This window comes from Lithobates pipiens, unplaced genomic scaffold (genome assembly GCF_037356315.1).
Source record: "Lithobates pipiens isolate NorthernLeopardFrog02 unplaced genomic scaffold, aLitPip1_a1.2 Scaffold_1, whole genome shotgun sequence".
Classification (NCBI taxonomy): Eukaryota; Metazoa; Chordata; class Amphibia; order Anura; family Ranidae; genus Lithobates; species Lithobates pipiens.
In genome coordinates, this window is record NW_027507685.1 from 254,495,893 (window position 1) to 254,517,245 (window position 21,353).

General features: G+C 47.6%; 1 protein-coding gene across 2 annotated transcripts in view; it reads left to right on the forward strand.

Moving 5' to 3' along the window:
* The window catches only part of KLHL4 (kelch like family member 4), a 605,202-nt gene that overhangs the window by 450,957 nt on the left and 132,892 nt on the right, over window positions 1-21,353 (forward strand). The gene's annotated exons all lie outside the window — the stretch shown is intronic.

Genomic DNA, 21,353 nt, shown 5'->3' on the forward strand with positions numbered 1-21,353 from the left:
TATCTCTCACTGTAACTTAGCTACCTCATTTTTATTTATTTTTTTCTGTTAGCAGGGCCTCTTTTTTTTTTCAGTTTTAAGGATCAGCAGTAGGGATGAGCTCAAGGTTTGGTCCAAACACAAGTTCCAAACTCTAGCTTTTTAATGCGTTTGGACAAATGCCTGAACATTTACCTGTTTGGCAGAAGCTCATGTACAATAGTAATATTACCACCTCTATTATACAACTATTATTATCTAACAGCTTGCATCTGTCAATAGTGGTTGTTGAGGATGTCGGTGGATACAGGCACTGCCGAGTCCTTCACAAGCAGTGACATCACTGGCCCTATTGTAGGGTGCCCACGTGTCCTGGATTGCCCGGGACTGTCCCGCAATTGCCATCTCTGTACCTTCATTCCGGGACAATACAGTGTCCCGGAATGAAATTGAGGTCACAGGCACCACCTACTAACTAGTAATTCAATTTCCCTACACTTCCGGAACTGGTTGCTAGGGCCGGCCCGCCTGGCGTCTAGCAACCAGTGACATCACAGACTCTCAATCTCTCAATGAGGCCAGGAGTGAGGCCCATGCTTAGTGCTGCACTGCTATCTCCACCCACATCGGCACCTCCTCCTTCTCCAGGCACCCAGCAGAAAGCAGCAGGGACTGGCATTATATTCACTCTCCAGGCAGTGTCTCCTCTCCACCCACCTCCTTCCTCGGTGCCCACCGCCCGGCGGCATGCAGAGGGAGTGACAGCAGCAGGGACTGGGCATCTGGTGTCTGTTCTGTGTGCTGCTGCTGGATAAGATCTATGAGTGCCTGACCTCTCCTGCATCTGGTGGCAGGCTATGGGTGGCAAGTGGCACACTGCATCTGGTGGAAAGCTATGGGTGGCAAGTGGCACACTGCATCTGGTGGCAGTCTACAGGGGTGGCAAGGGCCACACTGTATCTGGTGGCAGGCTATGGGTGGCAAGTGGCACGCTGTATCTGGTGGCAGGCTATGGGTGGCAAGTGGCACACTGTATCTGGTGGCAGGCTATTGGAGGCAAGAGGCACATTGTGTCTGGTGGCAGGCTATGGGTGGCAAGTGGCACACTGCATCTGGTAGCAGGATACGGGTGGCAAGTGGCACACTGTATCTGATGGCAGGCTATGCGTGGCATGTGGGCACATTGCATCTGGTGGCAGGCTATGGGTCGCAAGTGGTACACTGCATCTGGTGGCAAGTTATGGGTGGCAAGTGGCACACTGCATATGGTGGCAGGGTACAGGTGGAAAGTGGCACACTGCATCTGGTGGCAGGCAACAGTGGCAAGGGACGCGCTGCATCTGGTGTCAGGTGACGGTGGCAAGTAACAAGCTGTGTCTGGGGGCGGGCGATGGTGGCACTCTGCATCTGGTGTCAAGTGACAAGCTCAGGGTTCCCACTGATTCTTCATTATGGTGAGCTGAACTATTTCATGATATTTTACAATGTGGTAATAGAAATAATGTGATTTGACCATCCTGACACCATATCTAGCTTGGTGTCGGGATGCCAGCCATTCCCCTGACAAATACTTCCGCCACCAAATTCCCCGCCAACCCTGAGACTACATTAGCCCCCTCATCTTTTTTTGAGATTGTGGGTGTCCCTGAAGGGCAGTTTTTAAATGTGGTCACCCTAGTCATGTTCCCAATATTCATTCACATGGGGGAGATTGGTACCTGGGGGCCTGCTTATCATTAAACGGGGATCCCAGATTCCGATACGCCCCTCGTCTGAAGACTTCCACAACCAGGGTTGTGGCCCTCCCAAACCAACTTGCCAACTATTTTCAGGAAGTGTAGACTCAAGGGGCAGCTGCTTTGGGCCCCACAACAATGGCTGTGCCAGGGCAGCTGCCCCTTTTGCCCTGCCTTAAAGACAGCCCTGCTCCCATGTTAAGGATATGTGGCCTGGTGTGATTTGGGTTGGTGTCACACCTGCTCCCCCCCCCCCCTTTCCTGGTCAGCCAGGCTGCATGTTCAGATTCAGGGTCTGATATGGATTTTTAGGGGGAAATCACACATTTTTTATTTTTGTGTGTTTGATATCCCCTTTAAATTCCTACAGGACTGAAAGGGTCTGGTATGAATTTTGGGGGGACTCTAGGTTATTTTTTTCTTAATTTTTGCTCTCCACAGAGACCCATACTCATTCATGTGGGGGGGGGGATATATGGGAGCCTCTATTAAAGGGGGTTTCCAGATTCTGACAAGCCCCTTGCCTGCAGATCCTCCACCAACCACCATGCCAGGGTTGTGGAAAAGAAGTCCTTGTCTTCATCAACATTAGGACAAGGTGCTGTGGCCAGGCTGCATTCTCAGATTGAGGGGGACCTCACACTTTTTTGTATGAATTACCCCCTCAAAATCCATGCAATCTTAAAGAGTTTCATTTTTGCTGCACGGAGACCCATTCACTTTGGAGGGGGGAGGAGGTGGTATCTGGAAGCCTCTATTAAAGGGGGCTTCCAGACTCTGATAAGCCCCATCCCTACAACCACCAGGCCAAGGTTGTGGGCCAGAGGCCCTTGTCCTCATCAACACAGGAACAAGGTGCTTTGCTGCACAGAGAACCATGAAAAATCATGTGGGGTGGGGGGTTTATCTGGAGGACTCTGTTAAAGGGCCAATAAGCCCCTTGCCTGCAGACCCCCGCCCCTTTCCACAACCCCAGACCCACCAGCCAGAGTTTTGGGCAAGAGGCCCTTGTCCTCATCAACATGGGGACAAGGTGCTCTGCCAGGGGGGACGCTATGCAATGTTTTCTGTATTCTTGTTGCACAGAGACCCATACTCATTCCCCTGGTGGGGTATCTGGGGCCTCTATTAAAGGGGACTTATAGATTCTGATAAGCCCCTTGCCTGCAGACCCCCCAGCCAGGGTTTTGAGCAAGAGGCCCTTGTCCTCATCAACAGGGGGACAAGGTGCTCTGCCAGGGGGGACTCTATGCAACTTTTTCTGTATTCTTGTTGCACAGAGACCCATACTCCTTTCTGTGGTGGGGTATCTGGGGCCTCTATTAAAGGGGACTTCCAGATTCTGATAAGCCCCTTTCCCTCAGACCCCCTCCCCTACAACCACCAGCCAGGGTTTTGGGCAAGAGGCCATTGTCGCATCAACATGAGGACAAGGTGTTCTGCCAGGCTGGGCTCTATGCAATTTTTTCTGTATTCTTGTTGCACAGAGACCCATACTCCATCAAGAATACAGAAAAATTGCATAGATACCCATACTGCTTTCCCTGGTGGAGTATCTGGAGTCTCTATTAAAGGGGACTTCCAGATTCTGATAAGCCCCTTTCCCTCAGACTCCCCCACAAACACCAGCCAGGGTTTTGGGCAAGAGGCCCTTGTCCTCATCAACAGGGGGACAAAGTGCTCTGCCAGGGGGGACTCTATGCAACTTCTTCTGTATTCTTGTTGCACAAAGACCCATACTCCTTTCTATGGTGGAGTATCTGGAGCCTTTATTAAAGGGGACTTCCAGATTCTGATAAGCCCCTTGCCCTCAGACCCCACAACCACCAGCCAGGGTCATGTGGAGGGTGGGGGTACCTGGAGGCCTCTATTAAAGGGGGCTTTCAGATTCTGATAAACCCACCCACAACCACCAGGCCAGGGATTTGGGCAAGAAGCCCTTGTCCTCATTAACATGGAGACAAGGTGCTCTGCCATGGACTCTGTGCATCAATAATACAGAAAAAATTGCATAGAGACCCATACTCCTTTCCATGGTGGGGCCTCTATTAAAGGGGACTTCCAGATTCTGATAAGCCCCTTTCCCTCAGACTCCCCGACAAACACCAGCCAGGGTTTTGGGCAAGAGGCCCTTGTCCTCATCAACATGGGGACAAGGTGGTGTGCCAGGGACTCTGTGCATCAAGAATACAGAAACAACTGCATACAGACCCATATTTCTTTTCCTGGTGGGGTATCTGGAGCCTCTATTAAAGGGGATTTCCAGATTCTGATAAGCCCCTTGCCCTCAGACCCCCCCCCCCCCCCCACAATCACCAGCCAGGGCCATGTGGGAGGTTATCTGGAGGCCTCTATTAAAGGGGGCTTTCAGATTCTGATAAACCCACCCACAACCACCAGGCCAGGGTTTTAGTCAAGAGGCCCTTGTCCACATCAACATGGAGAGAAGGTGCTCTGCCAGGGACTCTGTGCATCAAGAATACAGAAAAAATTGCATAGAGACCCATACTCCTTTCCATGGTGGGGTATCTGGAGCCTCTATTAAAGGGGACTTACAGATTCTGATAAGCCCCTTGCCACCAGACCCCCCCCCCCCCACAACCACCAGCCAGGGTCATGTGGGGGGTTATCTGGAGGCCTCTATTAAAGGGGGCTTTCAGATTCTGATAAACCCACCCACAACCACCAGGCCAGGGTTTTGGTCAAGAGGCCCTTGTCCACATCAACATGGAGAGAAGGTGCTCTGCCAGGGACTCTGTGCATCAAGAATACAGAAAAAATTGCATAGAGACCCATACTCCTTTCCATGGTGGGGTATCTGGAGCCTCTATTAAAGGGGACTTACAGATTCTGATAAGCCCCTTGCCACCAGACCCCCCCCCCCACAACCACCAGCCAGGGTCATGTGGGGGGTTATCTGGAGGCCTCTATTAAAGGGGGCTTTCAGATTCTGATAAACCCACCCACAACCACCAGGCCAGGGTTTTGGTCAAGAGGCCCTTGTCCACATCAACATGGAGAGAAGGTGCTCTGCCAGGGACTCTGTGCATCAAGAATACAGAAAAAATTGCATAGAGACCCATACTCCTTTCCATGGTGGGGTATCTGGAGCCTCTATTAAAGGGGACTTACAGATTCTGATAAGCCCCTTGCCTGCAGATTCCCCCCAACAACCACCTCATTGATGAGGGGGGTTAATGATAAAATTATAAGCAGATTAAGCATCCACTTTAACTCACATATTGCACATTGGCTGTACGGACTTTTTTTTACGTTGCGCAGGGAGAACATTGTACGAGCCGTAATTCCATTTATAATAAAAAAATAAATAATTTATCTCCGGTTCACGGCTTCTGCTTTTGTAATATTTGCAGTGCTTTGGGATTAAAGAATGTTTTCGCCGCTGTTTTAAAAAATAAAAAATAAAATGCGCTTATCCTATTGTCGGCTTCAAAGGTCGGAATCAAGGCTTTGGCGTGAGTCTCCCCGGAACAGAAGGCTTTGGTGTAAACTCTGCCGAGTGGCGGGAGAGAAGCATGCTGCCCATTAATCATCACTCCGAGATTAAACAAACGCCCCGAGGAGAGCGAGCAGGGGGGCTCGAAACAAAGCTCGACGAGGATCTGACGCTGAATAGCAAATGATAGGATTCCGACACCGACGAGAACCAGAGAATGCGAAGTGTTCTGATGTCAAATCCCTTTATTGCCGCTTTAGCATTATTTAATCGCCAGTGGCTTTAGGCTGTCAATAGTCCTCAAACCCGGCGGGTTCCGTAATAAGGGGCGGATCAATACTCGTGAATTAGTAAATCTCGTTCTAATCCTGGAGAAGTCGGGAGGATTGTTTCATCTCACTTCAGAGGACAGTAAATTAAAGCTGGAGACTCCCGACCTTCCCTCCTCTCCCTTCCCTCCTCTCCCTTCCCTCCTCTCCTGGACTGAAACGGCTTCCTCTGATTTCACTGCACACTGTGAGCTTCTCACAACGTGCATTAGAAGCTGCGGCAAGTCAGAAAGAGCCCTGCACCATTTCCTGGCTGGAGGACGTCCGGCGTCGTTTTAGAATGTTCCTCCTCTGGCCACAGCCCTTTCATTCACTGGATTTCAGTTCTTTCAATCATGCATCGCATTAATGGTTTGTGCGTAAATTAGGGCTGAAGCGATTGATCGAAATTATCGATAATAATCAATAATGAAAATCGTTGTGAAAGATTTTCATTATCGATTAGTTGGTCCGCACCTTCCTTCCGTTAGAATCCTCCTGTGAATCCTCCTGTGTACAAGGCGGCTGCGCCGCTGTATGTGACCAGGCACGCCCGCGCCGTACGTCCGCGCCTCTCCTCCTCATCGCCGGACGTCCGCGCCTCTCCTCCTCGCCGCACATCCACGCCTCTCCTCCACGCTGACATCAGTCCCCCCCCTTGTTATTCTCAGCCCCGCCTGCTGCTGCTTCAAGGGAATGAGGCGAGGAGCAGCCGTGAGAGCCGAGCTGCACACTGTAAAGGTAGCGGCTAATGGCCATACAGAAATGGAAATAATGCCCCATTGGTGTTCCTGGGAAGGGGAAGGGGGAATAGTGCCCCATCATTGGTGTTCCTGGGAGAAATAGTGCCCCATCATTGGTGTTCCTGGGAGGAATAGTGCTCCATCATCGGTGTTCCTGGGAGGAATAGTGCTCCATCATCGGTGTTCCTGGGAGGAATAGTGCTCCATCATCGGTGTTCCTGGGAGGAATAGTACTCCATCACTGGTGTTCCTGGGGGAAATAGTGCCCCATCATCGGTGTTCCCGGGAGGAATAGTACCCCATCACTGGTGTTCCTGGGGGAATAGTGCCCCATCATTGGTGTTCCAGGGAGGAATAGTACCCCATCACTGGTGTTCCTGGGCTGAATAGTGCCCCATCATCGGTGTTCCTGGGAGGAATAGTGCCCCATCATTGGTGTTCCTGGGAGGAATCTTGCCCCATCATTGGTGTTCCTGGGAGGAATAGTGCCCCATCATTGGTGTTCCTGGGAGGAATAGTGCCCCATTATTGGTGTTCCTGGGAGGAATAGTGCCCCATTACTATTGTTCCCAGGAGGCATAGCGCCCCATCATTGGTGTTCCCGTGAGGAATAGTGCCCCATTATTGGTATCCCGTGAAGAATAGTGCCCCATCATTGGTGTTCCTGGGAGGAATAGTACCCCATCATTGGTGTTCCCGGTAGGCATAGTGCCCCATCATTGGTGTTTCCCGGGAGGAATAGTACCCCATCATTGGTGTTCCCGGTACATAGTGCCCCATCATTGGTGTTTCCCGGGAGGAATAGTGCCCCATCATTGGTGTTTCTGGGAGGAATAGTGCCCCATCATTGGTGTTCCCAGGAGGAATAGTGCCCCATCATTGGTGTTCCCAGGAGGAATAGTGCCCCATCATTGATGTTCCCGGGAGGAATAGTGCCTCATCATTGGTGTTCCCGGGTAGTGATGGACGAACTTCCGACGGGACGTTTCGCGAACGCGGACCGCGAACGAGGCCGACCGTTCGCGAAACCGAACGTTCGCCGCGGGCCCCATTGACTTCAATGGGAGGCGAACTTCGCAAACCTTTAGGTCAAATTTGCAGCCACAAGATAATTATTAGCTGGGCAAACATAGTCCCACCACATGGCCAATGACATAATACATGTATGAGGTGAATTTGGGATCGATAACTACAAGCATTCTTTTTTTATATGGGAAGTTGTTGTGACAATTCAGGACTGTGGAGCGCATGAAGGCAATGGAGGAGAAGGAAGGTCAGGGACCAGAGTAGGCAAAGAAGAGGGTGCAGGAGATGATCACCAGCAGCGTGACATACAACAATGACACCTGCACCGTGATAGAGGCATCTGACAACAGCACCGTGATAGAGGGCACTGACATCAGCAGCGTGACATATAGCACTGACATCAGCACCGTGATATACAGCACTGACAGCAGCACCGTGATAGAGAGTACTGACATCAGAAGCGTGACATTAAGCACTGACATCAGCACCGTGATATACAGCACTGACAGCAGCACCGTGATAGAGGGCACTGACATCAGAAGCGTGACATACAGCACTGACATCAGCACCGTGATATACAGCACTGACAGCAGCACCGTGATAGAGAGCACTGACATCAGCAGCGTGACATACAGCACTGACATCAGCACAGTGATATACAGCACTGACAGCAGCACCGTGATAGAGAGTACTGACATCAGAAGCGTGACCTTAAGCACTGACATCAGCACCGTGATATACAGCACTGACAGCAGCACTGTAAGCAGCCCCAGGAGGAAGTCAGCACAGCACAGGGATGGTGTGATCCCCTCATAATAAGCAGGCCCAGGAGAAACTCAGCACAGCACAGGGATGGTGTGATCCCCTCATAATAAGAACCCCCAGGAGGAAGTCAGCACAGCACAGGGATGGTGTAATCCCCTCATAATAAGAACCCCCAGGAGGAAGTCAGCACAGCACAGGGATGGTGTGATCCCCTCATAATAAGCAGGCCCAGGAGAAACTCAGCACAGCACAGGGATGGTGTGATCCCCTCATAATACGAACCCCCAGGAGTAAGTCAGCACAGCACAGGGATGGTGTGATCCCCTCATAATAAGAACCCCCAGGAGGAAGTCAGCACAGCACAGGAATGGTGTGATCCCCTCATAATAAGCAGGCCCAGGAGAAAGTCAGCACAGCACAGGGATGGTGTGATCCCCTCATAATAAGAACCCCCAGGAGGAAGTCAGCACAGCACAGGGATGGTGTGATCCCCTCATAATAAGCAGGCCCAGGAGAAACTCAGCACAGCACAGGGATGGTGTGATCCCCTCATAATAAGAACCCCCAGGAGGAAGTCAGCACAGCACAGGGATGGTGTGATCCCCTCATAATAAGAACCCCCAGGAGGAAGTCAGCACAGCACAGGGATATCATAAGCAGCCCCAGTAGAAATATGACACCGCTCAACCTCTTCAAAGAGGAGGGTAGGGGCATATAGTACGGTGTGCTTTTTTGGGACAAGGAAGTGAGCCAAATGAAGAAAGAAGGTAGTGCACCTCAACCCTATGTATTGTGGACCGATAACAGTCCTTATAGAATAGCAGACTGTACCTCACTCAACCCTATGTACTGTAGCACCCTAGACCAAGTTACCAGTCCTTATAAGAACTTTTGTGGACCAAGCAGGTTGTGTGTTAGTGATTAGCAGACTGTACTTCAGTCCCTATACCAATGAAGGACTGCTGCAGTATAGGGCGGCGGTCAGCAGTGGTGCACCTCAACCCTATCTATTGTGGACCGATAGCGGTCCTTACAGAACAGCAGACTGTACCGCACTCAACCCTATGTACTGTAGCACCCTACACAGACCCAGTTACCAGTCCTGATAAAGAGCTTTGTGGAACAAGGGAGTTGTGAATGATTAGCAGACTACAGCAGAAGGGCAGCAGTCAAGTATAATATTCTTTCTATATTTGGAAGAAAGAATATTATACGTGTACAAGCCTATTACCATACCACTGATACCACTCCTGAAAAGAACCTTTGTGGAACTAATAGTAACAGCAACTCTTTAAACTGACCCTCACTGCCTGACACACTGCTTCCTGCCTGTCCCTATATAAAGTGGCAGAAAAGAGGAGACTGTAACAATTAGTGGTTACTGGAACAGCTCTTTTGTGGACCTGATAGTAACAGCTAATGATGATGATGATGATGATGATGATGACGACTAAACTGACTCTTCCTGTAGCACACACCATCCTGTCCCTTTCTCTAAACTGACAAAAGACACTCAGGCTGCTGCAACAATCAGTAGCACAGCAAACCTATATACACCTAACACCTATACCAGTCCTGAAAAGAACTTTTGTGTACCAAATAGCTAGCGATTTATCTCTCCCTACTCCACACAGCAACCTTTCCCTATAGTGACAGAAGAAAGAATGTAAAATGGCCACCGGATCGGGTGTATTTATAGGTTAGGGGGAATGTCCAAGTGTCCATGTGCTGTCATGTCTCAATTGGCTGTCCTGTACCCCATGATGGATGTGTCATCATAGGTCAAAGTTCTTTTACACATTAAACACGTAAGTCCGCCGGGGCGAACGACGCCAATAGTCGAGCGAACGAGCGGACGGCAAACGGCTGAAATTCACCGCGAAACGACCGCCGGGCGAACCGTTCGGCCATCACTATTCCCGGGAGGAATAATGCCCCATCATTGGTGTTCCCGGGAGGAATAGTGCCCCATCATTGATGTTCCCGGGAGGAATAGTGCCTCATCATTGGTGTTCCTGGGAGGAATAATGCCCCATCACTGGTGTTCCCGGGAGGAATAGTGCCCCATCATTGGTGTTCCCGGGAGGAATAGTGCCCCATCATTGGTGTTTCTGGGAGGAATAGTGCCCCATCATTGGTGTTTCTGGGAGGAATAGTGCCCCATCATTGGTGTTCCCGGGAGGAATAGTGTCCCATCATTGGTGTTCCCGGGAGGAAAAGTGCCCCATCATTGGTGTTCCCGGGAGCAATAGTGCCCCATCATTGGTGTTCCCGGGAGCAATAGTGCCCCATCATTGGTGTTCACGGGAGGAATAGTGCCCCATAATTTTCATTACTACTTTAAATAAATGAAAAAAAATGAATATTACGTTTTTTAATGATGTTATCTGATTAATAGAAACAATAATTGGCCAACTAATCGATTATGAAAATAATCGTTTGTTGTAGCCCTAGCGCAAATACAGCCTGCCTAGGAACGCCCACTCCTCCAGACCGACCCCCGCTTATCAAGTCATTTTGATATTTGCATAACTCCTCCCACTGCTTTCATGAGGGTGGGGGGAGCTTTTGAGAGGATTACTGAGGCACGGTGCTGTGATGTTATTTAGAAAGCTACATCCATTCAGACACACCCCGCCCCCTCTCTCTCCTCATTGGCTCACTGGCTGTGATTGACAGCAGTGGGAGACAATGGTGCCCTCTGCTGCCTCAGCCAATGAGGAGGGAGAGTCCTGGGACAGCCGAGGCTCTTGTGCACATCACTGGAGGAAGATGGGGCTCAGGAAAGTATTGGGGGGCAGATTGTTTTCTACCCTTATGCATAGAATACATGAAGGTAAAAAACCTTGGACCTTTAGAACCACTTTAAGGTGATGCCTCCTCTTCCCTCTCTCACAAATAAAATTTTTATAATGGAAAATAATTTATTTGTAGTGCAAGGCAGCACTTCCATGTTACTCGTCTAGGTGAGAATTTTGGCCCGCCCCCCCCACGCATGCGCAGATGTGTGCCACAGGGCTTGCGTCCTAAATAGAGATGCCACGCTGCCGAAACATTTGTTCTTTTTCGTTTCATTTATATTTATTTTTTTCAGGTCAATCGTTATGATCGCAATTCGTAAATTAGAAAATTCGTAAATTCTTAAATTTGTAAATTCAAAAATCCATAAATTCTTACCGTATATACTCGAGTATAAGCCGAGATTTTCAGCCTCTTTTTTGAGGCTGAAAGTGCCCCCCTCGGCTTATACTCGAGTCATCGCTGTCTGCCCGCTCGATCAGCGTGTCGAGCAGACAGACAGCGGCCATTCTACTATTCAAAAGCCGCGCCTCCGGCTCCGCCTTCGCCTGTGATAGGCGGAACACTGAATTTCCCAGCAGCCTGTGTTCCGCCTATCACGGACATCGTATCATCCTCGTACTACGGACGAGGATGATACGACGTCAGTGATAGGCGGAACACAGGCTGCTGGGAAATTCAGTGTTCCGCCTATCACAGGCGAAGGAGGAGGCGCGGCTTTTGAATTTTACAATGGCCGCCGAAGAGGGCACGGGACGGAGGCAAGGCAAGGCAAGGCAAGGCACGGCACGGCACGGGACGGGACGGAGGCAAGGCAAGGCAAGGCACGACACGACGGCAAGGCACGGCACGGCACGGGACGGCACGGGACGGAACGGAGGCAAGGAGGCAAGGCACGGGACGGAGGCTCGGGACAAAGGTAGGCTGGACACACACACACACACACACACACACACACACACACACACACACACACACACACACACGGATGGATACACACACACACAGGGATGGGTGGATGGATGGAGACACACACAGGGATGGGTGGATGGATGGAGACACACACAGGGATGGATGGATGGATGGAGACACACACACACACACAGGGATGGATGGATGGATGGATGGAGACACACACACACAGGGATGGATGGATGGATGGACACACACACACACAGGGATGGATGGACGGACACACAGGGATGGACGGACACACAGGGATGGACGGACACACAGGGATGGACGGACACACACACAGGGATGGACAGGCATGTCTCACCCTCGGCTTATACACGAGTCAATAAGTTTGCCAGTTTTTTTGGGGGTAAATTGGGGGCCTCGGCTTATATTCGGGTCGGCCTATACTCGAGTATATACGGTGAATTTGAAAATTCAGCTTCAAAAATTTGCGTAAATTCGTAAATTCGATAATTCATAAACTTTCGTAGATTCGATGATTTGATAATTCATAAATTTGATAATTTGATAATTCGTAAAGTCCTAGATTTGATTATTCGATAATATGTAAATTCTATAATTCGTAACTTCATAAATTTGATAATTCGATAATTCCTAAATTCGATAATTCGTAGACTCGATGATTCGATAATTTGATAATTTGTAAATTCTATAATTCGTAACTTCGTAAATTTGATCATTTGATCATTCGTAACTTTGTAAATTCGATAATTTGATCATTCGTAAATTCATAAATTTGATCATTCGTAAATTTGATAATTCATAAATTCGTAGATTCGATGATTTGACAATTCCTAAATTCGATAATTCGTAAATTTGATAATTCGATAATTCATAAAGTCGTCGATTCGATTATTCGATAATTCCATAATTTGTAAATTCTTTAATTTGTAACTTCGTAAATTTGATAATTTGATCATTTGTAAATTTGTAAATTTGATAATTTGATAATTTGTAAATTCGATAATTCAGAAATTCTTAGATTTGATGATTCAATAATTTGATAATTCGTGAAATTCATAACCTTGATAATTCAATAATTCGTAAATTCTTAAACTTGATAATTTGATAATTCAATAATTCATAAATTTGATAATTCAATAATTCATAAATTCATGAATTTGATAATTCATGAATTTGATAATTCATGAATTTGATAATTCATAAATTCGTAGAATCGATGATTCGATAATTCATAAATTTGATCATTTGTAAATTCAAAAATGTGAAAATTTGTAGATTTGTAAATTCGTACATTCGACAAATTAGAAAATTCTAAAATTAGTGAATTTGTAAATTCGTAAATTCGAAAATTTCGTAAATTTGAAAATTCAAAAATCCAAAAATGAGAACGAATATCCGAAAATTTGAAAAGAATGAAAATCCAAAAATTATAAATAATTACTAACAAACTAATTAATAATAACTAACTATTAAATTATAGATATTCAAAAATTCGAAAATATAAAAATTCGAAAATCCGAGAATAAGAACAAAAAAAGTCAAAAGAATGAAAATCTGAAAATAAGGATGAAAATTTGAAAACCCAAAAATGTTAAAATCTGAAATAATAACTAACTAATAACTATTACTATTAAATTATAGGTATTGGAATCTCCTTTCAAATTTCGCTGTTAGTGAACGTAACTAATACAAATTTATCCGAAGTTACGAATTATCCAAAATAACGAATGCCGTATCTAAACAAATGAAACAGATCAAATTATTAATAAATAATAATAATAAAGCATTATTAATATTATTAATAATAATATACCCCAATGTATCCACAGCACAACTCTGTGTGAGATACATACTTTGACTAGCATTCAATAAAGCATTATTATTATTATTATTAATATTGTTATTTCTTATTATTCATTTGTTACGTTCCATTTGTTTATATATGACATTCGTTATTTCGGATGATTCCTAACTTTGGATTATTCATAACTTCAGATAAATTCATATTCGTTACGTTCACTAACAGCCAAATTTGAAAGGAAATTCCAATACCTATAATTTAATAGTTAGTGATAATTAAGTTATTATTAGTTGGTTATTATTTTAGATTTTCAAATTTTTGGGGTTTTCGGATTTTCAAATTTCCTAATTTAGAATTTTCAAACTTACAAATTTTCAAATTGACGAATTTTCAAATTTACGCATATTTGGAACAAATTGTTAAACAGGTTTAACCGCTTCCCACCCACCCGCCGTCATCTGACGTCCTTGCCTTTGTGCGGTGATATCTGAATGATGGGGGCAGCTACAGGCATCGTTCAGATATCAGCTTTTTCAGCCGGCGATTCCCTACACCATAAGAACGATCATAGTGGCTGTTCCACTGCTTGATCATTCTTGCGGGTGCCGGGAGGGGACTCCCCCCCTCCCGCCACCCTCCGGTGTTGCTAGCTTGTTATTTCATTTAAGGGTCAGGGGGGCAGGAGGGAGCGGCTGCCCCAGGTGCAGCAGATCAAGGCGGGAGAGAATGGATGGTACACTCATTTTACGGCAGTGGGGGAAGGGCACAGTTATTGCATTGCTGCCCTGGATACTAGATGAGCCTGTCCTGATACTGCGTGTACGGCTTTTTACTGATAAGAGGAAGATGTTTTTATTTGTAAATCATACTGCGGATGTACATTGTGGCCGGTCAGGGATGTATCTGTGCAGACTTGTACTGACAGGTCCACTTGAAGAGGTTTGGCCAAATCCCAACTATAAGCGAGCTGTATAGTGGGAAGGTGACCCACCCTCCAATCTGCCACCAGCCCCCCTCCCCCTCCCCGCCTGTACAGCCTGGAATCCCGCCAAGCTCGCCAGCTGCCTCATTGCACAATTATTTATTTATACATAAGAATTATTACCGGAAATATCGGAAACCGTACAATCGTTCATTTCACTGACTGACTCCATTCTGCAGATCTGTACATACATTGAATGTATGAGGATATAAAAGACGAGCCCCATTCCAGTACCCCCCCCCCCCAGATTTAAGTTGCAGCCCCCCCAGTCTCTGAGAGCATTCACTGATTCATGAGCCAGTCTGATGGAGACAATTAATGTAAGGGAGACTCTAATGGGGGTAATTGATGTGGGGGAGATGTTGATGGGGGCAATTGATGTAGGGGAAACTCTAATGGGGACAATTTATGTAATGGAGACTTTGATGGGGGTAATTGATGTAAGGGAGACTCTGATGGGGACAATTAATGTAAGGAAGCACTCTGATGGGGGTAATTGATGTAAGGGGGACTCTGGTGGGGGAAATTGATGTAAGGGAGACTCTGATGGAGGCAATTGATGTAAGGTAGACTTTGATGGAGGCAATTCATGTAAGAGAGACTCTGATGGGGGTAATTGATGTAAGGGGGGCCTCTGATGAGGACAATTGATGTAAGGGAGACTCTGATGCGGACAGTTGAATGTAAGGGTCACTTTGATGGGGGCAGTTGAAAAAACGGTAAATGATGTAAGGGGGCGCGCGGATGGGGTAATTAATGTAAGGGGGCACTCTGATGGGGGTAATTGATGTAAGGGGACACTCTGATGGGGTGATTAATGTAAGGGGAACTCTGATGGGGGTAATTGATGCAGGGGGGACTCTGATGAGGACAGTTGATGTAAGGGGCACTCCAATGGAGCAGTTGATGTAAGGGATACTCTGATGGCGATAATTGATGTGAAGGGCACTCTGATGGGAGTAACTGATGTAAGGGGCACTCTGATGGGGTAGTTGATGCAAGGGAGACTCTAATGCGGACAGTTGATGTAAGGTGGCACTCTGATGAGGGAAGTTGATATAAGGGGGCACTCTGATAGGGGTAATTGATGTAAAGGGTGACTCTGATGGGGACATTTAATGTAAGAGGAAACTCTGATGAGGACCCTGATGTAAGGAGAGAGTCAGTTGGGGACCCTGATGTAATGGGGGAGTCAGTTGGGGACCCTGATGTAAGGGGGAGTCATTTGGGGATCCTGATGTAAAGGGGGAGTCAGTTGGGGACCCTGATGTAGGGGGAATCTGTTGGGGACCCTAATGTAGGTGGGAATCCATTGGGGATGCTGATGTAAGGGGGGAATCAGTTGGGGACCCTAATGTAAGGGGAAATCAGTTGGGGACCCTGATGTAACAAGGGAGTCAGTTGGGGAGCCTGATGTAAGGAGGGAGTCAGTTGGGGACCCTGATGTAAGGAGGGAGTCAGTTGGGGACCCTGATGTAAGGAGGGAGTCAGTTGGGGACCCTGATGTAAGGGGGGAATCAGTTGGGGGCCCTGATGCAAGTGGGGAGTCAGTTGGGGACCCTGGTGCAAGGGGGAAGTCAGTTGGGGACCCTGATATAAAGGGGGAGTCAGTTGGGGACCTTGATATAAAGGGGGGGTCAGTTGGGGACCCTGAGGTAAAGATGGACTTTAATGAAGATTTCTGAAGGACTCTGATAGGGTCACCTGATTTAAAGGGGCACAGGTTCTGTTTAATTATCCTAATCTAATGACATACTAGCATTCCCTGTTCATGCTTGCACCGCCTCCGCACTACCTGTCAGACGTTACTTCTGGGTTGTGACCTACAGTATAGAAGCATGCAGGAAATATGGGTTCCATGCATCTCTGTCACACCGCGTGCCAGACTGAAAGTGACTTAATATGATGCCCCCTGACTTTTTTTGCTGCACCCCCCAAATGAGATTGGCCATACCCAACCCAATATCATTGTGATATTTTAGCCTCAAATGTAGAGCTTCAAGGACTCAGTCCACTCACGAAGTTGTGTTAGAAAATCTGTCCATCCACTTTTATTCATATACAAAGGTCTCTTCACAAGGATTTTCCCATACACAGCATCACACAGAACATAAACCCCGCTTCATGGCTACCTAGTCTAATCAGACCCTCAGTCTGTCTTGGCACAAACATGACCTTTTTTTTTTAGGCAAGACAAGTCTGTATAAGCCTACTGCAAGATGCTCTGCAGGGTGCCCTGAGCCCCAGTTAGTTCCATACACAGCTAAATCATCAGTGAGTTCTGTGCTAATAGGTAAAAAAAGGGAACCTAGAACTTGAGGCTTCGCCCCACCCAAAACTCTTCAAAGTGTCTGGGCTCCAGAACCCAAACAGAACTTACCAAGATCTGAGAAAACAAAAAGTTTGTTTTCTCCACTACAGACAAAAGTTGTGAAGCCCCTCACTACGTGTGGGTGAAAAACCTTGGTGACATACACACAGTCTGCAATTCAGTTATACTTTTCCTTACACTAGGCAGAGATTTCCATGGTAGGAGCTGACCCCTGATCCTCCTCAGTGCTAAAAGGCTACAGACCTATATTTTAAGGTATCACACATTCTATCTATGGACAAAGATGATGTCTCAATACCTCCCAAAATGTTCCATGGTCGCTAATCCCAGGAACCCAGAGCACATGCCCCACATCTGTTGCTGGGTTCTCTAAGTCTCGATGCTGAGATTGCCCTGTCTATTTTTTTTTTTTGCCTGCCTTCACTGGAGAAATAGAGGTGCAGAAGTGGAAGGGTTTGCAGTGGAGAAAGGAGGTGGAAGCGGTTCAGATGTGGAAAGGTTTGCAGTGGTAGAAGGATGTATTAGGGGAGCAGAAGTGAAAGGGTTTGCAGTGAAGAAAGGAGGTGGAAGGGTTTCGGTGGTGGAAGGAGGTGGAAGGAGTGCAGAAGTGAAAGGTTTTGCAGTGGAGGAAGGAGCTGGAAGGGGTGCATAATTGGAAGGATTTGCAGTGGAAGAAAGAGGTGGAAGGAGTGCAGAAGTGGAAGGGTTTGCAGTGGAAGAAGGAGGTGGAAGGGATGCAGAAGTGGAAGGATTTGCAGTGGAAGAAGGAGATGGAAGGAGGGGCAGAAGTGGAAGGGTTTGCAGTGGAAGAAGGAGGTGGAAGGGGTGCAGAAGTGGAAGGGTTTGCAGTGAAAGAAGGAGGTGGAAAGGGTCCAGAAGTGGAAGGATTTGCAGTGGAAGAAGGAGATGGAGGGGGGGGGGGGCAGAAGTGGAAGGGTTTGCAGTGGAAGAAGGAGGTGGAAGGGGTGCAGAAGTGGAAGGATTTGCAGTGGCGGAAGGAGCTGGAAGGGGTGCATAATTGGAAGGATTTGCAGTGGAAGAAAGAGGTGGAAGGAGTGCAGAAGTGGAAGGGTTTGCAGTGGAAGAAGGAGGTGGAAGGGATGCAGAAGTGGAAGGATTTGCAGTGGCGGAAGGAGCTGGAAGGGGTGCATAATTGGAAGGATTTGCAGTGGAAGAAAGAGGTGGAAGGAGTGCAGAAGTGGAAGGGTTTGCAGTGGAAGAAGGAGGTGGAAGGGATGCAGAAGTGGAAGGATTTGCAGTGGAAGAAGGAGATGGAAGGAGGGGCAGAAGTGGAAGGGTTTGCAGTGGAAGAAGGAGGTGGAAGGGGTGCAGAAGTGGAAGGATTTGCAGTGGAAGAAGGAGATGGAGGGGGGCAGAAGTGGAAGGGTTTGCAGTGGAAGAAGGAGGTGGAAGGGGTGCAGAAGTGGAAGGGTTTACAGTGAAAGAAGGAGGTGGAAGGGGTGCAGAAGTGGAAGGGTTTGCAGTGGAAGAAGGGGGTGGAAGGGGTGCAGACGTGGAAGGGTTTGCAGTGGCAGAAGGAAGTGGAAGGGGTGCAGAAGAGAAAAAAAGTTCAGTGGTGGAAGGAGGTTGAAGGCGTGCAGAAGTGGAAGGGTTTGCAGTGGAGAAAGGATGTGGATGGGGTGCAGACGTGGAAGGGTTTGCAGTGGTAGAAGGAGGTATTAGAGGAGTAGAAGTAAAAGGGTTTGCAGTGGTGGAAGGGGTGCAGAAGTGAAAGAGTTTGCAGTGATGGAAGGAGGTGGAATAGGTGCAGAAGTGAAAGGGTGTCCAGTGAAGGAAGGAGGTGGGTTTGCAGTGGAAGAAGGAGGTGGAAGGGTGCAGAAGTAGAAGGGTTTGCAGTGAAGGAAAGAGGGGGGTTTGCAGTGTAAGAAGGAGGTGGATGGGGTGCAGAAGTGAAAGAGTTTGCAGTGATGGAAGGAGGTGGAAGAGGTGCAGAAGTGAAAGGGTGTGCAGTGAAGGAAGGAGGTGGGTTTGCAGTGGAAGAAGGAGGTGGAAGGGTGCAGAAGTAGAAGGGTTTGCAGTGAAGGAAAGAGGGGGGTTTGCAGTGTAAGAAGGAGGTGGATGGGGTGCAGAAGTGAAAGAGTTTGCAGTGATGGAAGGAGGTGGAAGAGGTGCAGAAGTGAAAGGGTGTGCAGTGAAGGAAGAAGGTGGGTTTGCAGTGGAAGAAGGAGGTGGAAGGGTGCAGAAGTAGAAGGGTTTGCAGTGAAGGAAAGAGGGGGGTTTGCAGTGTAAGAAGGAGGTGGATGGGGTGCAGAAGTGGAAGGGTTTGCAGTGGAGGAAGGAGATGGAAGGGGTCCAGTGGTAGAAGGAGGTGGAAGAGGTGCAGAAGTGGAAGGGTTTGCGGAGGTGGAAGGAGTGCAGAAGTAGAAGGGTTTGCAGTTGTTGAAGGAGGTGGAAGAGGTGCAGAAGTATAAGCCCTTGTACACACGGTCGGAGATTCCGGCGAAATGTGTCCTATTGGACTGTTTTGTCGAATATTCTGACTGTGTGTGGTCTCCATCGGACTGTTTTCGTCTGAATATCCGACGGACCAACTTTTCCAACTTGCCGGTAAAATTTTCAGACAAAATGCTCCGATCGGACATACTCCTATCATGTGTAGCCTACTCCGACGGACAAAGTGCCACGCATTCTCAGATCAAATTCCTAGACCAAAGCTATTGGCTACTAGCCTGAACGTAGTCCCGTCGTAAGGAAATAACATCATCACGTTATGCACAATCGGATTTTCCGACAACTTTGTCCGACCGCGTGTATGCAACAGTTTCGGACAAGATCCGTCTGACAAAATCCAATGTATTTGGTTGTCAGAATGTCCGACCGTGTGTAGAAGGGCTCAGGGTTTGCAGTGGTAGAAGTAGAAGGAGAGGGAAGGGGTTGCAGTTGTGGAAGGCGTGGCAGTGGCAGAAGGGGGTGGAAGAGGGGTGCAGGAAGTGTGGATTTGAGCAGTAGTGGTGGTTGGAAAGGTGGGTCAAAAGGGCCCAATGGTGAATGACAGGTGCAGAGGTTATCAGTAATGGGCAAGGGGGTGCAGAGGTGACCAGTGGACAAGCAGGTACTGAGATACGTAGTGGAATGGTGGGTGCTGTTTTGAATAACGGGGCAGACTCAATGGACCACCTTTTTCTGCTGTCACTCTTCTATGTTTCTATTTTATATCATTCCTAAATCAATTTTTTTTTGGAAAAGCTGGATTTGACTGAACAGTCTTTAATGGGGAGGGAGATCTGGATTCCCCAGGCCTTGGGCCGGGAGAGTATGTGTGGAGACAAGATGGTGGAGGCTTCCCTAAAGGTGGGATTTGGCAAACCGACAAGGTTACAGTAGGATTTCCCTTGTGCCAGAATATGGTGTTGCTGTGGACCTCTAAGGAACCTAATTGCAGTTTCTGCTTTGTCTAAGGGCAGCAATATTTTTTCTTTGCTGGTTCTAAGCTGAAGCCAGATATCTACACCAATCACACCAACAAGTCCAGGGTTTGTGTATCCGCAGCACCTGAAATACAACAAATGTCAGACTACCTGCTAATCCCTTCCTGTGGCATCCATGGAGCTGGAATTACGGTTCTTTCTCTTTCCCTATTAGTGGAAAAAATGGCACTAATTACTCTTCTGTGTCACCTAAGCCATAGGAACAATTAATTTGGTGTTGCGACTGTTGTACAGTAATTCCAGGGCCTTGTAAAAGTCAAGGAGAACAAGTCAATTAATAGGATTTATGAGGCCGACGTGGAGCAATCAGTCAGCCTGCTAATAAGATAAAGGTAAATTTAGTGCTGTTGTATCTCTCTAGCCTGCTCACCTTTTAACCTCAACAATAAAATGCTTCTCTCTGCTCAATCCACAAAGCAATTCCATGGAGGAATGGAGGTCGGGAGGGGTTGTGCTAACAACCAACTACTAGTAGAAAAAAAGAGTTAATTTTTCACCGGGGTGTCTGAGGGGAACATGTCTGGATATACATATGGAGCTGCTATTTCTCATTTACTTTTGAAGGTTCATAGGACTGAGGTTGTCATCCTATGCCATCCTTGCCAATTAGTGATAGTTTTGCCATGTCCATAGACATTACCAAAGAGCCAAAGGACCAAACATGATGGACATGGCTTTCTGGCTTAGTTCGCCCTCTCTCTTTTGTGGGTCTCTCTTCGGGGGAGCCCAACCTAGTACTTGGGTGGGTCGGTTTCGGCAGACAATCCAAAGAAAGGGGTCTGTCTGGTTTCGGCCAGACAGGCCATGTTTTAAGTACCCTTGTCCCTGTCAGGAGCCTAATGCCCCGGGGGATTCAGGGCAAGGCCCTCTGATTTCAGAGGCTTCAGGGCTTGTGTACCCACTGCACTTTTTTGTGTTCACTCCCTATGTGTATGCACATTTTTTTGGCACCGGGTGACGTTTTTGAGTGTGTTTTACACGCCACAGGCTTTCAAAAAAAAATAAAAAATGCTGCAAGGAACATTCGGAGACTG